We start from the raw sequence: 14141 nt of genomic DNA on the forward strand, positions 1-14141 counted from the left end.
TCAGATCATAGGGGTTCTAGGTGATCTCTTTGATTCTTTCCCTGTCGTGGCCGGCGTGACAAATCAACCAGGAAAATGTGAGGGTTAAGAGAATGGTGAAAAGAAATTAAGAGACAAAGAGATGGGGGCAGGAGGGACACTGAGGATGATATGATGTCCAACAGTGCTGATTTTATTCCACATCTTACAAGCATTTATAAGGCAGACCACAATAGGAAGGGTAATACATCAGTACCTAGTCAGATAGCAGCAAGTTTCTATAACAAGTTTACATTAACTACAAGCAAACCTCATGATGCCAGGTAGTTTCAGCTAAAGCCATTAGCAAGACAATCAACCAGGGAGTGGGTTATGGGAGGTACAGGAACAACAAGGACCAACTAAGAACTCATGACCCTGGCCACATTGTTCCCTTCTGTAGGGAGAGGGTGTGGGAAGTCAGGTAGGCGAGCGCACGACACATAGCACAGACCCTTTCTCAGTGACTCAACTTTCCCATCCTTAACCCCTTGTCAAGGTGTCCCGACTTTGAAGGAGACACAGGTCAGGGCCTGGTTTGGTCCTCGTCTCCAACTGTGCCGTGGCCTCCAACATTTCCCACTGTGTAGCTTTTTGTAACTTTTCCTAGTCTCATATTTCTCATCTCTAGAAGAACAATAATAATGGTATCTCATAAGTTTATTGAGAAGATTAAATTATTTGAGGCATGTCAAACTCAGCAGACTGTCAGGCAACGAAGGAACCCCCAGTGAATGCTAGCTGTAAGGACACTTTAGAATGCCATGTTTAAGTGAATCTGCTTTAGCTTCCAGTTGTCAGTAGTGTTGATTCAGGAAAATTAAAGAAAAATATTCTGTAAGTGAAGCTGGGAAGAATGTGTCTCCATGTTTTCCCTTTCCTGTTCATGGTAGCATGCCATTCATGTGAAAGGTACACTTCGGAGTGGAAGCAAAGGAGGTTGACTTTGTATTATCCAAAAGTCATTATAGGATATGTGCAACCCAAAGTATTTTTTCTCACAAAATATATATCAAAATGGAGTCAGAATAATCTGTTATGGAATCTCTACTCTGTGTTAAAATTATTGAGGAACTTTGATATTAATTTATGTGACTATGAGACAATTACTTCCCACTTCATAATACAAAACACTCTGTTGTCACTATTGCAAATATATGCTTTGTGCATTTAATTAGATCAGCTGTTTGCATCGCTAAGCAAGTAAAATTCCAAGGAGACCTTGAATCTAAATCTTTACTTCTTGGCTTGAACTGGGTTTTCAGTTGATGTGGTTTTCTGCTTTAGTGGATAAGAAAAGCAATAATAACTTTCATCATGAAAAGTTACTAGAATACACAGAAAATATTTTTAAGTGCTTAGTAAGTTATAGCAAAGACACGTGTAAGTTAATATCATACTTATCTGATCCATAATCAAAAGCAAGAGTATTAGAAAAAGTGTGGAACTCGTGATATAACCTGGATCCTTTTCTAGGTTCACAGTAATCAACTTTGAGAACATGGACTAATTACATGACCTGTGTAGGTTTCAGTTCCTTAAGAATGTTATTCTAGGAAAATCATAGAATATCCTAAAATATTCTTTGAAAATACCTGAGTTTGAGGCAGACATAAACTAGTTGGAATCAGTTTAGAATGTTTTAAAATATTGGATTAAGTCAATAATTGCTTTTATTCTGCATAACAACAGATGCTCTTTGCAAATTTTGGATAGTTTGGTCCATATCCCCATTATTGCATTAGCTCTGAATGGTACTTTATAACCTTTTTTAGCTGGGGTAGAATTTTTTTAAGTATGACTGCTATAGTCAATGGATTAGCCAGCTCATTTTCTATTTTTAACTACCTGAGGTAACATTTGAAGCTGCAATTAAAATATGTAAACATATTGTACTATATATAATCTTAGAATTTTTCTTTGTTGTTTTTTTCCTATTCCATTATTGGAAAATGACAGAAAAGCAACCTTAAAGAGAGCTTGACAATTTCTATAAGGGATTTGACTAATAGCCACTTTTTAGTGACAGTTTCACTCCAAGAGAATTTCTTGGTAAATAAACCAATTCAGTAAAGTAAGGTTCTTTTCTTGTTGAACTTTTTCTTAGAAGTATTAAATAAAAAGTAAAAATATAAAGAAGGGTTTAAACATAAAATAGCTCAGAATAAACAATTTTTACATGCCATGAAAGACAAAGAAACTTAAAACCAAGGAGAAATCAATGGCGAATGTTGTCTTGGCCCAGGAGTGATAAGATACATGAATAGTGGTTCTAAGAAACAGAGGTGGGGGTTTTAATACCACTCAGGGCAAGGAGACTGCCTTTAGCCTACTGTAGGTAGAGGGCTGAAACAGAGTTCCTTGCATAAAGGCTGTTCATCTATTCAAAAGACAAAGAGAATCAGAAAAACACTTCCCAGTAGTAAAGAAGAAGTGACAAAATAGTTTCCTGACTAAACGTCAGGGACTGATGCTGGAATAAAACAGGAAGTTTTGTGATATTCTTCTTATCTAAGCCTCTATTACACAGTAGAGAAATTTGAATTTACTCAGACACCATGATGCTGGAAAGACTAGCCAACACATGAGCATGAAAACTGCTTTTGAACACCTCAAACCACTAAGATCTTGACAAAACTTGTGTGAAATCACCATGCAAAATTTTCACAAGCCTACATATGGACTATCACAGGAAAGAAAACAGATTCCTAAGAAGTTTTTTCTGTCACATATGCACCCAAATTAAAAAGTGATTGGGTAAATAAATAGCCATAAGATAACCAGCAATGAGAATAAATGAAAAGCAATAAAACAAAGCAAAGAAGGAACTGGGATCCAAAATCAAGGGTGACGAGATCAATATGAAAGATCCTGTAAGGGTACAGTTAGCATAATTAAATAAGTAAAAGAAGGAATGGATGCTATGTTAAAAGAAAAGTAAAATATAAGGGATACAGATATTTGAAAAATAAATAGAATTTTAAGGCATGTTATACAGAATTGTAGTTACTATCTCAATAGATATGTTATACAACTAATTAGAATAAGGAATTAGTAAACTGGAAACTTGAAGAATCACTCAGCATGTAGGACTAGTACATAAAAAGAGTAAATCATAACAAAAATTAAGATACATGGAGAAAGACTGAAAAGGCCAAATATCTATTGACGTTCCAAAAGATAGAAAAAGGAATGCAGGCAAGACATGGTGGAAGAGTTAATGGCAAAGGTTTACAGATTTGAAGAAAGACTTGAGTCCTCAGATTTAATAAACAATGTACCCATCTACTGACTACCTAACTTAGGAAATAAAACAAACCTGTATCTTTGAAGACTGCATGTTTAGGGTAGGCTAGGTTATGGAAATAAACCACCACAAATCTCACAGGCTGAGCAGGACAGATATTTATCCCTGACTTGTGTTAAGTGTCTGACTGAAGTTGGAAAGAATAAAAGCAAAAATTAATAAAGTGGTGGGGCGGAGTCAAGATGGCGGAGAAGTATCAGGCTGAGACTACTTCAGCTAGCCGGAGATCAGCTAGATAGCTTATCTAAAGATTGCAAACACCTAAAAATCCATCGGCAGATCGAAGAGAAGAAGAACAGCAATTCTGGAAACAGAAAAAAAAACCACTTTCTGAAAGGTAGGACCGGCGGAGAAGTGAATCCAAAGCGACGGGAAGATAGACCCAAGGGGGGAGGGGCCGGCTCCCGGCAAGCGGCTGAGCAACCACACACAAAATCAGGACTTTTAAAAGTCTGTTCCGCTGAGGGACATCGCTCCAGAGGCTAAAACGGGGCGAAGCCCATGCGGGGTCAGCGTGGCCTCAGGTCCCGCAGGGTCACAGAAGGATCGGGAATGTCTGAGTGTCGCAGAGCTTGCGGGTATTGGAACGGGAAAGCCGGCTACAGAGACAGAGCTGACAGTAAGCTCACAGCTCGGTGTTACCTTGAACTGGTCGTAGGCTCGGTGAGCTTGGAGCGGGGCCGGAGATCAGGCAGACGGGAGGAACTGGGGGCTGTTCTCTGAGGGCGCACTGAGGAGTGCGGGCCTGGGCTCTCGTCTCCTCCGGGCCGGAGACTAGGAGGCCGCCATTTGTATTCCCGTCCTCCGGAACTCTACGGAAAGCGCTCAGGGAACAAAAACTCCTGAAAGCAAACCCAAGCAGATTACTCACCCCGGCCCCTTTTAAGGGTGGTGCAATTCCGCCTGGGGCAAAGACACTTGAGAATCACTACACCAGGCCCCTCCCCCAGAAGATCAAAAAGAAATCCAGCCTAGACCAAGATCACCAACCAAGGAGTGCTGTTTCAATACCAAGGCGAGCAGCAGAATTCCAGAGGAGGAGAAAGCAAAGCACGGAACTCATGGCTTTTTCCTGTGATTTTTTTTTTAGTCTTGCAGTTAATTTAATTTTTTTCTTTTTCATTTTTTGTTTTTTTTTTTTTTTTCTCGCCATCTGGTAAATTTTTTTTTTAACTTTTACATTTTTCTTTTTGAACATTTTTTAACTAGTTTATCCAATATATATATATTTTCTGTTTTATATTTTTCTTATTTGTTTTCTTTTTTTAATTCTTTTCTTTTTTTTTCTTTTTTCTTTCTTTTTTTTCTTTCTTCCTTTTTGAACCTCTTTTTATCCCCTTTCTAACCCCTCAGGATTTGGGATCTCTTATAATTTGGTTAAAGCATATTTTCCTGGGGCTGTTGCCACCCTTTTAGTATTTTACTTGCTCCTTCATATACTCTTATCTGGACAAAATGACAAGACGGAAAAATTCAACACAAAAAAAAGAACAAGAGGCAGTACCGAAGGCTAGGGACCTAATCAATACAGACATTGGTAATATGTCAGATCTAGAGTTCAGAATGACAATTCTCAAGGTTCTAGCCAGGCTCGAGAAAGGGATGGAAGATATGAGAGAAACCCTCTCGAGAGATATAAAAGCCCTTTCTGGAGAAATAAAAAAACTAAAATCTAACCAAGTTGAAATCAAAAAAGCTATTAATGAGGTGCAATCAAAAATGGAGGCTCTCACTGCTAGGATAAATGAGGCAGAAGAAAGAATTAGTGATATAGAAGACCAAATGACAGAGAATAAAGAAGCTGAGCAAAAGAGGGACAAACAGCTACTGGACCACGAGGGGAGAATTCGAGAGATAAGTGACACCATAAGACGAAACAACATTAGAATAATTGGGATTCCAGAAGAAGAAGAAAGAGAGAGGGGAGCAGAAGGTATACTAGAGAATTATTGGGGAGAATTTCCCCAATATGGCAAAGGGAACGAGCATCAAAATTCAGGAGGTTTAGAGAACGCCCCTCAAAATCAATAAGAATAGGCCCACACCCCATCACCTAATAGTAAAATTTACAAGTCTCAGTGACAAAGAGAAAATCCTGAAAGCAGCCCTGGAAAAGAAGTCTGTAACATACAATGGTAAAAATATTAGATTGGAAGCTGACTTATCCACAGAGACCTGGCAGGCCAGAAAGAGCTGGCATGATATTTTCAGAGCACTAAACGAGAAAAACATGCAGCCAAGAATACTATATCCAGCTAGGCTATCATTGAAAATAGAAGGAGAGATTAAAAGCTTCCAGGACAAACAAAAACTGAAAGAATTTGCAAACACCAAACCAGCTTTACAGGATATCTTGAAAGGGGTCCTCTAAGCAAAGAGAGAGCCTACAAGTGGTAGATCAGAAAGGAACAGAGACCATATACAGTAACAGCAACCTTACAAGCAATACAATGGCACTAAATTCATACCTCTTAATAGTTACCCTGAATGTTAATGGGCTAAATGCCCCTGTCAAAAGACACAGGGTATCAGAATGGATAAAAAAACAAAACCCATCTATATGTTGCCTCCAAGAAACTCATTTTAAGCCCGAAGACACCTCCAGATTTAAAGTGAGGGGGTGGAAAAGAATTTACCATGCTAATAGACATCAGAAGAAAGCAGGAGTGGCAATCCTTATATCAGATCAATTAGATTTTAAGCCAAAGACTATAATAAGAGATGAGGAAGGACACTCTATCATAATCAAAGGGTCTGTCCAACAAGAAGATCTAACAATTTTAAATATCTATGCCCCCAACATGGGAGCAGCCAACTATATAAACCAATTAATAACAAAATCAAAGAAACACATCAACAATAATACAATAATAGTAGGGGACTTTAACACTCCCGTCACTGAAATGGACAGATCATCCAAGCAAAAGATCAGCAAGGAAATAAAGGCCTTAAACGACACACTGGAGCAGATGGACATCACAGATATATTCAGAATATTTCATCCCAAAGCAACAGAATACACATTCTTCTCTAGTGCACATGGAACATTCTCCAGAATAGATCATATCCTCGGTCCTAAATCAGGACTCAATCGGTATCAAAAGATTGGGATCATTCCCTGCATATTTTCAGACCACACTGCTCTAAAGCTAAAACTCAACCACAAAAGGAAGTTTGTAAAGAACCCAAATGCATGGAGACTAAACAGCATCCTTCTAAAGAATGAATGGGTCAACCGGGAAATTAAAGAAGAATTGAAAAAAATCATGGAAACAAATGATAATGAAAATACAACGGTTCAAAATCTGTGGGACACAACAAAGGCAGTCCTGAGAGGAAAATATATAGCGGTACAGGCCTTTCTCAAGAAACAAGAAAGGTCTCAGGTACACAACCTAACCCTACACCTAAAGGAGCTGGAGAAAGAACAAGAAAGAAACCCTAAGCCCAGTAGGAGAAGAGAAATCATAAAGATCAGAGCAGAAATCAATGAAATAGAAACCAAAAAACAATATAACAAATCAACAAAACTAGGAGCTGGTTCTTTGAAAGAATTAATAAAATTGATAAACCCCTGGCCCGACTTATCAAAAAGAAAAGAGAAAGGACCCAAATAAATAAAATCATGAATGAAAGAGGAGAGACCACAACTAACACCAAAGAAATACCAACTATTATAAGAACATACTATGAGCAACTCTACGCCATTAAATTTGACAATCTGGAAGAAATGGATGCATTCCTAGAAACATATAAACTACCACAACTGAACCAGGAAGAAATAGAAAGCCTGAACAGACCCATAACCAGTAAGGAGATTGAAACAGTCATTAAAAATCTCCAAGCAAACAAAAGCCCAGGGCCAGACGGCTGGCGAGGATGCGGAGAAAGGGGAACCCTCCTACACTGTTGGTGGGAATGCAAGCTGGTGCAGCCACTCTGGAAAACAGCATGGAGGTTCCTCAAAATGTTGAAAATAGAACTGCCCTATGACCCAGCAATTACACTATTGGGTATTTACCCTAAAGATACAAACCTAGTGATCGAAAGGGGCACATGCACCCGAATGTTTATAGCAGCAATGTCCACAATAGCCAAACTATGGAAAGCACCTAGATGTCCATCAACAGATGAATGGATAAAGAAGATGTGGTATATATACACAATGGAATACTATACAGCCATCAAAAGAAAGGAAATCTTGCCATTTGCGACAACATGGATGGAACTAGAGCATATCATGCTTTGCGAAATAAGTCAAGCAGAGAAAGACAACTATCATATGATCTCCCTGATATGAGGAAGTGGTGATGCAACATGGGGGCTTAAGTGGGTAGGAGAAGAATCAATGAAACAAGATGGGATTGGGAGGGAGACAAACCATAAGTGACTCTTAATCTCACAAAACAAACTGAGGGTTGCTGGGGGGAGGGGGTTTGGGAGAAGGGGGTGGGATTATGGACTTTGGGGAGGGTATGTTCTTTGGTGAATACTGTGAAGTGTGTAAACCTGGTGATTCATAGACCTGTACCCCTGAGGATAAAAATATATGTGTATAAAAAATAAAAAATAAAAAAAAATTAATAAAGTGGAAAGGTAAAAAAGGAGAGTAATTAATATATCCAAGAGCTGGAAATAATGAAAAGATAAATTAAGCAGAATTTCTTAAAAATTATTCTTTTCATTTTTATGAAAATAATTTTGAAAATCTTAATAAATCATTTTGTTGTTGATCTTAGGATAATGAAAAACACAATGTTAAATTAGTGCTTTTTGAAATTTGAAATTGTCGAATAATAGCTTTCAAGTAGTCTTGACTCTAAGTAGCAGATTCTTCAGTAAAGAACACATTCTATTATGGAATACATAAGAAGATTCAACTCTACTCAATTTAATAGATGAAAGTAGCATACCTCTGGTAATAAACCTTGAGAGAACATCAATAAAATCATATCCTAATATATTTTTTTGGTAACGAATGGAAAATATTTAAAGTGCTTCTCAGACAAATAATGAATAGTAATAGAATAACCCAGTGTGATTAAAGAGGGATAATTTCAGGAACATAAGACTGAATCATTAATAATATAATGATCACAATAGAATATCCAATTATAAAACCCATGCAATCATCTCAAGGAATGACAAAGTGACATTTGGTAAAATTGAACATGCATTCCAGATGAAAGTAATAATAACAGCTGAAACAACTACAGCATGATTCTTAGTATTCTGATAATAGAAACATCTTTTTTATCCTTAGATTCACCAATTATTAATTCATTCAAGTATTAATTAAGCTAAATAATAAGCATTTATAAAATGTCTACAGTGTTCCTGCTATTTGTTTAATAAGATGCACACAGCTGATATTGTAGTGAACAATGAAACAGTAACTTAGAATGGGCAAATAACTAGCAGTTGAGTGTACTGTTCTATTAGAGTACCCTTCTATTATGTCTGTGACAAACACTGCTAAACTCTTTCAGGGCTCTTTCTTGCTGAACCTGGATATGATCTCAGAATTCTGAATGTGTTTCTCATGGCAACCAGCAGTTGCTCCCATTTGATTGGTCATGTCTTACCAGATGCGACCTCCTCATGGCCCCTCACCTACAGCTGTTCCTGTCTGGAAACCTAGGAAGGCTATATTATCAGGAGTTAATGTGGCTTTTGAATTATAATACAATACACCATATTGGGATAAGTGAAGGGATATGAGATACAAAATGGGACTGCTTTTTCTTATAATTTGAGAATTTTCATTATTTTAGAGTGTTGTTGTGAAGGGAGAATGGTAAGAGGGGGTGAAGGCAATGAGATGTCAGCATTTGTGGTGGATGGTTGAGGAAGTCATGGCTGTGGGTTTTATTCACTCTGTAAAGAAGGAACACAGTTTATCTGTGAACTTGCAAAAGTAGAGCATGTGGGAAATTGCATTTGGGTGGAGAGATTCTGGAATAGTCCTGGAGCAAGATGGAAGAGGTTCAGATAGAGTAACAAAACCAAAATTTTTTCATGGTTTTGGAGATATCAATGAAATTTATAAGTGAAATGTTTACAGTTGAGTTCAACTAGGACAATAAAAATAAAAGGCTGATCACTTATGCTGGCATAGAGAAGAGACTCTCCTGTCTACTATCTGTCATCTGTCATCTATCTATCTATCTGTCATCATCTATCTATCTTCTATCATCTCTATTTGTTATCTGTCTTACTCATCTCTATCTCATATTATTATCTCTCTTACTACAATTACAATGATATATGTAGCATGACTTCAGAGACTTAGAAGAAATCTCCATTTTTGTCAATATACTTTTATATAGTATTTTATATACTATAGTTTATGTTTTAAGTATGTATGTCTCCTGACTGGCCCATGCTTTTTTAGAGCAGAATCTGTCAATTAGTTCAATTCTTAATCCCATACTAGTGTCTACAGAACGCTAGAAGTCGTTAAGAATCTGTGAATGATGAAATGAAAGAGTTAACAGTCTATGTCATAATCAGAAATTAAAATCATGGCTTATTATTGTTATTTCCTTAAGTGTGGAATGTTACCACAGGATGTATATTAGATCATTTTATGTGGTTTATAGACATGACATTCAAGAGTATTATCTCACACAGTGACAAATGTATTTCCTTTCCTCTTTCAGTTATTTTCTATTCTTTTTGGTTTTGATATGATGAAAAGTCTCTTCTGGGGGATTCTATGTCTTTAACATCCAATACTTGTTAAGGAATCTTTTAAGGAAAAAGAGAACAATTCTTAGAGCCAGAAATTTCAAATGGTTGTTATATATGAGTAGAATTTAATAAAAATGTTTTTTCCCAGTACTTATCGTGACTACGAAAAATATACTAAAAAGCAGTGGTATGTGTACCACTGGTATAAAAGCAGGGGGAACTTAATTGTTACTAATTTCCATGGTGTAAATATCCAAATATTATTTTCATGAAAGATTTTTCTCTCTGAATGTTTTTTTAGAGTGTTTTTTTTTTTAATTTACTTTACTTGACAGAGAGAGAGAGCACGAGTAGGCAGAGCATCAGGCAGAGGGAGAGGGAGAAGCAGGTTCTCTACTGAACAGGGACCCCAATGCAAGGCTCTATCCCAGGACCCTGGGATCATGACCTGAGCTGAACGCAGATGGTTAGCCAACTGAGCCACCCAGGCACCTCTCTCTGAATGTGTTTCAAATATGTTAGTGTTCCGGGGCACCTGGGTGGCTCAGTGGGTTAAACCTCTGTCTTTGGCTCAGGTCAGGATCTCTGGATGCTGGGATTGAGCCCCACATCAGGATCTCCACTCAGTGCGGAGCTTGCTCATCCCCTCCCCCGCCTGCCTCTCTGCCTACTTGTGATCTCTGCCAAACAAATAAAACAATCTAAAAAATATATATAAGTTAGTTCTCCATGCACATGAGTCTCTGATGGGTACGAACCGGTGCCTTTTCCTGTGAGGAAGTCTATTCCATTCTCCATGATGTCTGGATGTATCTTTTGCTCTTGATTCTCTGTCTTGATTTTATGGTTTTCTTTTCTTCTTTTCCTTCTAGTTCTTTTTCCTACTTTTTTTGTCTTTTCACTTTCCTTTTCCCTCCAACTGATCACAAGGTAAAATTCAAGAATTATTTTCATTAATGTATATAATTATAGAGTTCTGTATTCTGTACTATGCCTCTGAAAATTTGATGATCATTAAAACATTTTTAGTTCTCCAAAAAATGTTATGTGAAGTAGCTTAGATTATTTTCCTCAAGTCAAGTTGTAGTAGAAAGAAGAGTTCCTCCTCTTATAAAACCAAAAAGTGGATTATATTATATATTTGTTCAAAAAGGAGAAAAAAGTGACAATTTCTTTTCCCCAGTTGCTTAGTTTTCTGTACCATTTCAGTTACTGAGGTAATGTTTCTTAAAGATAGAGCTTTATGGCTCTCCAAAATGCATAAAATTTTAATTGCAGAAGAATTTTAAAAGAAAAAAAATATGATGTCATTAAAATCTTTCAGGAAACATTTAGAGTCCTGAGATAAGCTTCCAATAAAAAGTATCTTGAGGAATTTTTCTTCCAGGTTAAGAAAATAACTTTTCTTTCTGGTGTTTTAGTGACTTTACATCAACCCTAAAGTTATATTGCACAATGTTTCTGGTGTGACTAATCACACTTGTGAGGTAGTATGTCCTCATTGTTTTAATTTCTTTGATAGTTCTGTCATTTATTTCTCTCAAAGTGAAGCAATCATCCTGAGGCAGGAGAAATTCTATTTTGTGTGAGAGTACACAAGGGAATTTTTCTTTTTTGAAGGACATGTTTCATATTTTCTCTCTAAAAGCTACTAAATGATCACATTTATTCTAAAAATTCAGAAGAGTGTCAGAACACTTTTTCCCAAGGACACCTTCTCACAAAGCACCATTCCTCAGTATTTGTGGTAAAGGCTTTGGTTTGTTTCATTAAAATCATACCTTGCTACATTATCTCTTTTTTACTTTCTGAATCAGGAAGCCTGTAGACCCCTGGGGGAAAAAAAAAATCATACAGGACCTTCTACACTGGTGTCTCTCAGAGTGATCCAGTCGAAAGTTATTATTATTATTCATCTTTCTAGAGCAGACTTTAAGTGAAACTATTGTTAAGAAATTAGATGTGGATTACATTGCCATCTTTGTGGCATTTAATCGCTCATTCCAATGTTTGCAAATGTTTGTAATAAAAACATCACTTTGAACATAAGTAGACTTTGTTTACTCTTATTGGTCCATATATGGTTTGTTTTAAAGTAATAAAAAAAGGTTAGAAGCTAAATTTAATTACACAGGGTTAGATGTTTCATTATCAAAACTAGGAGACTATTTATAAGATGGTTTTCACATTTGTTCTGGGAAGTACACACTAATGCAGTACTTAGGTTGAAGTTATGGTCAGAAGTACCTGGAGCCTTCTAGTTTGTTTCCACACTCAACAGAAAGGAGGTTGGTATACACTGTTGTCAGTCTAAGGAGAAGTGCTGATCAGATGCCATCTCAGATTATAGAATTCTATTTTTTTAAAGGATTTTATTTATTTATTTGACAAAGAGAGAGAGATAGCACAGAAGTAAGTGGAGGGCCAGAGGGAGAGGAAGACTCCATGCTGAGCAGGGAGTCCAGTGCTGGGCTCAAACCCAGGACCCTGGGATCATGACCTGAGCTGAAGGCAGATGCTTAGCCAGCTGAGCCACCCAGGTGCCCCGGGATTTTATGTCTTTACAGTCATAATTGATTCAGGATCATCAAGCCCAATGCTCAACAAGGAATTCTTGCTTTTTTTTTTTTAAGTGCAAAAGGTGTTTTTATTATTGTACATGGTAAGAGCTGTGGGTAGAAAAGCTGTACTGAGATGGTGAGGAGTGACTGATTGTATACTTTTTAGTTAGTGGAAGTCGGGGATAACCTAAGTCTTTAAGGAATTTGGAGGCAAGGCTTTTAGGATCTTGGGGGGTTAGCTGCTCTTAAGATAAGGTTACTTTTAGTCTTTTATTTCCCTAACTCACTTCTATTACTTTTAGTCTTTAATGAAACATAAGAATTGAAGCACTAAAGTAGCCATGAGTTCCTTGAGGAATGTTATATTCTGCATGTTTCAGATATTTATTATTGGGCTGCAAGCTTTTAGGAAATTTAATTTAAGCTACATTTTTCCCCTTTGTTTTCCTCATCAATAGCCATTCCACCTTTATGTTGGATTACTATTTTCAAGTATAGAATAAACGCTGAGTATTAGCTTTGGGGAGGAAATCTAAGAAGAGAATTGACAAACTGAAGGAATTAAACGTAAAAGCTGCTTCATATTCCTACTAGGGACTAATTATAACCAAAGAAGAGGTATAATGTCTATAGTTTTAAAAATTAAAAAAAAAATAGAGCTAACATTCTCCTAGTACTGTAGACGAATCAGTAGAAAATGTTTGAGAAATCATTTTTTCCAGACTTCCTAATTAGTCTGGAACTCATTATTGTTATTGTTTAAAACATAAGCCATATATGATTAATAAGTTACTCAATATGGTACCTGTACTAACTACCTTTAAAAAGCTCTTAATATTTCTTGGAGCTATGTGGTGAGCCACAACAAAAGCAGAAAGTTATAATAAGGATAAAAATGGTTAATGTTTCGCTGAATTGGTTAAACGATGAAAAAACCAAATCAGTATCAAAGGATTGAAATGAACAAAACCAAGATTACCCTATCTTGGAAAGTTCAATGTTCTAATTTTTAAAAATATATTATTTATTTATTTGACAGAGAGAGAGAGAGATCACAAGCAGTCAGAGCAGCAGGCAGAGAGAGAGGGGGAAGCAGAGAGCCCAATGCAGAGCTCGATCCCAGGACCCATGACCTAAGCTGAAGGCAGAGGCTTAACCCACTGAGACACCCAGGTGTCCTGGATGTTCTAATTTTTAAAACCTCAAATTAACATTTCTTGTGTGACCTCTTAACAATTCACAAACATTAATTTCACCTTAACTTTCTGATTTGCATTTACCATTATTTATCATATGCTGTATAATGTCATTTTAACCATTCAGTATGCAATATCTCTATTACTGAGTCTAAGAAATTAATTTAATGGTAAATTCAAGGACTAGCAGAATCACATTACATTAAAAAATTGAGAACAGGACAATGAACATTTTGGCAGGAAAACTGTTTTAGAAATTAGGAGTGACTTTTGTATGGAATTATGGGAGCTGATAATTATGTTAGTTTCCTGGTGCTGCTGTAACAAAGTACCACAAACAAGGTGGCTGAGGACAACTGCAATTTA

At 36.8% G+C, this 14141-nt stretch overlaps 1 protein-coding gene across 2 annotated transcripts in view; it reads left to right on the top strand.

Moving 5' to 3' along the window:
* PXDNL (peroxidasin like) overlaps positions 1–14141 on the top strand; it is a 522967-nt gene that overhangs the window by 435762 nt on the left and 73064 nt on the right. The gene's annotated exons all lie outside the window — the stretch shown is intronic.

The sequence above is a fragment of the Mustela putorius genome, unplaced genomic scaffold, assembly GCF_011764305.1.
Source record: "Mustela putorius furo isolate JIRA1106 unplaced genomic scaffold, ASM1176430v1.1 tig00000151_pilon_pilon_pilon, whole genome shotgun sequence".
Taxonomy (NCBI): Eukaryota; Metazoa; Chordata; class Mammalia; order Carnivora; family Mustelidae; genus Mustela; species Mustela putorius.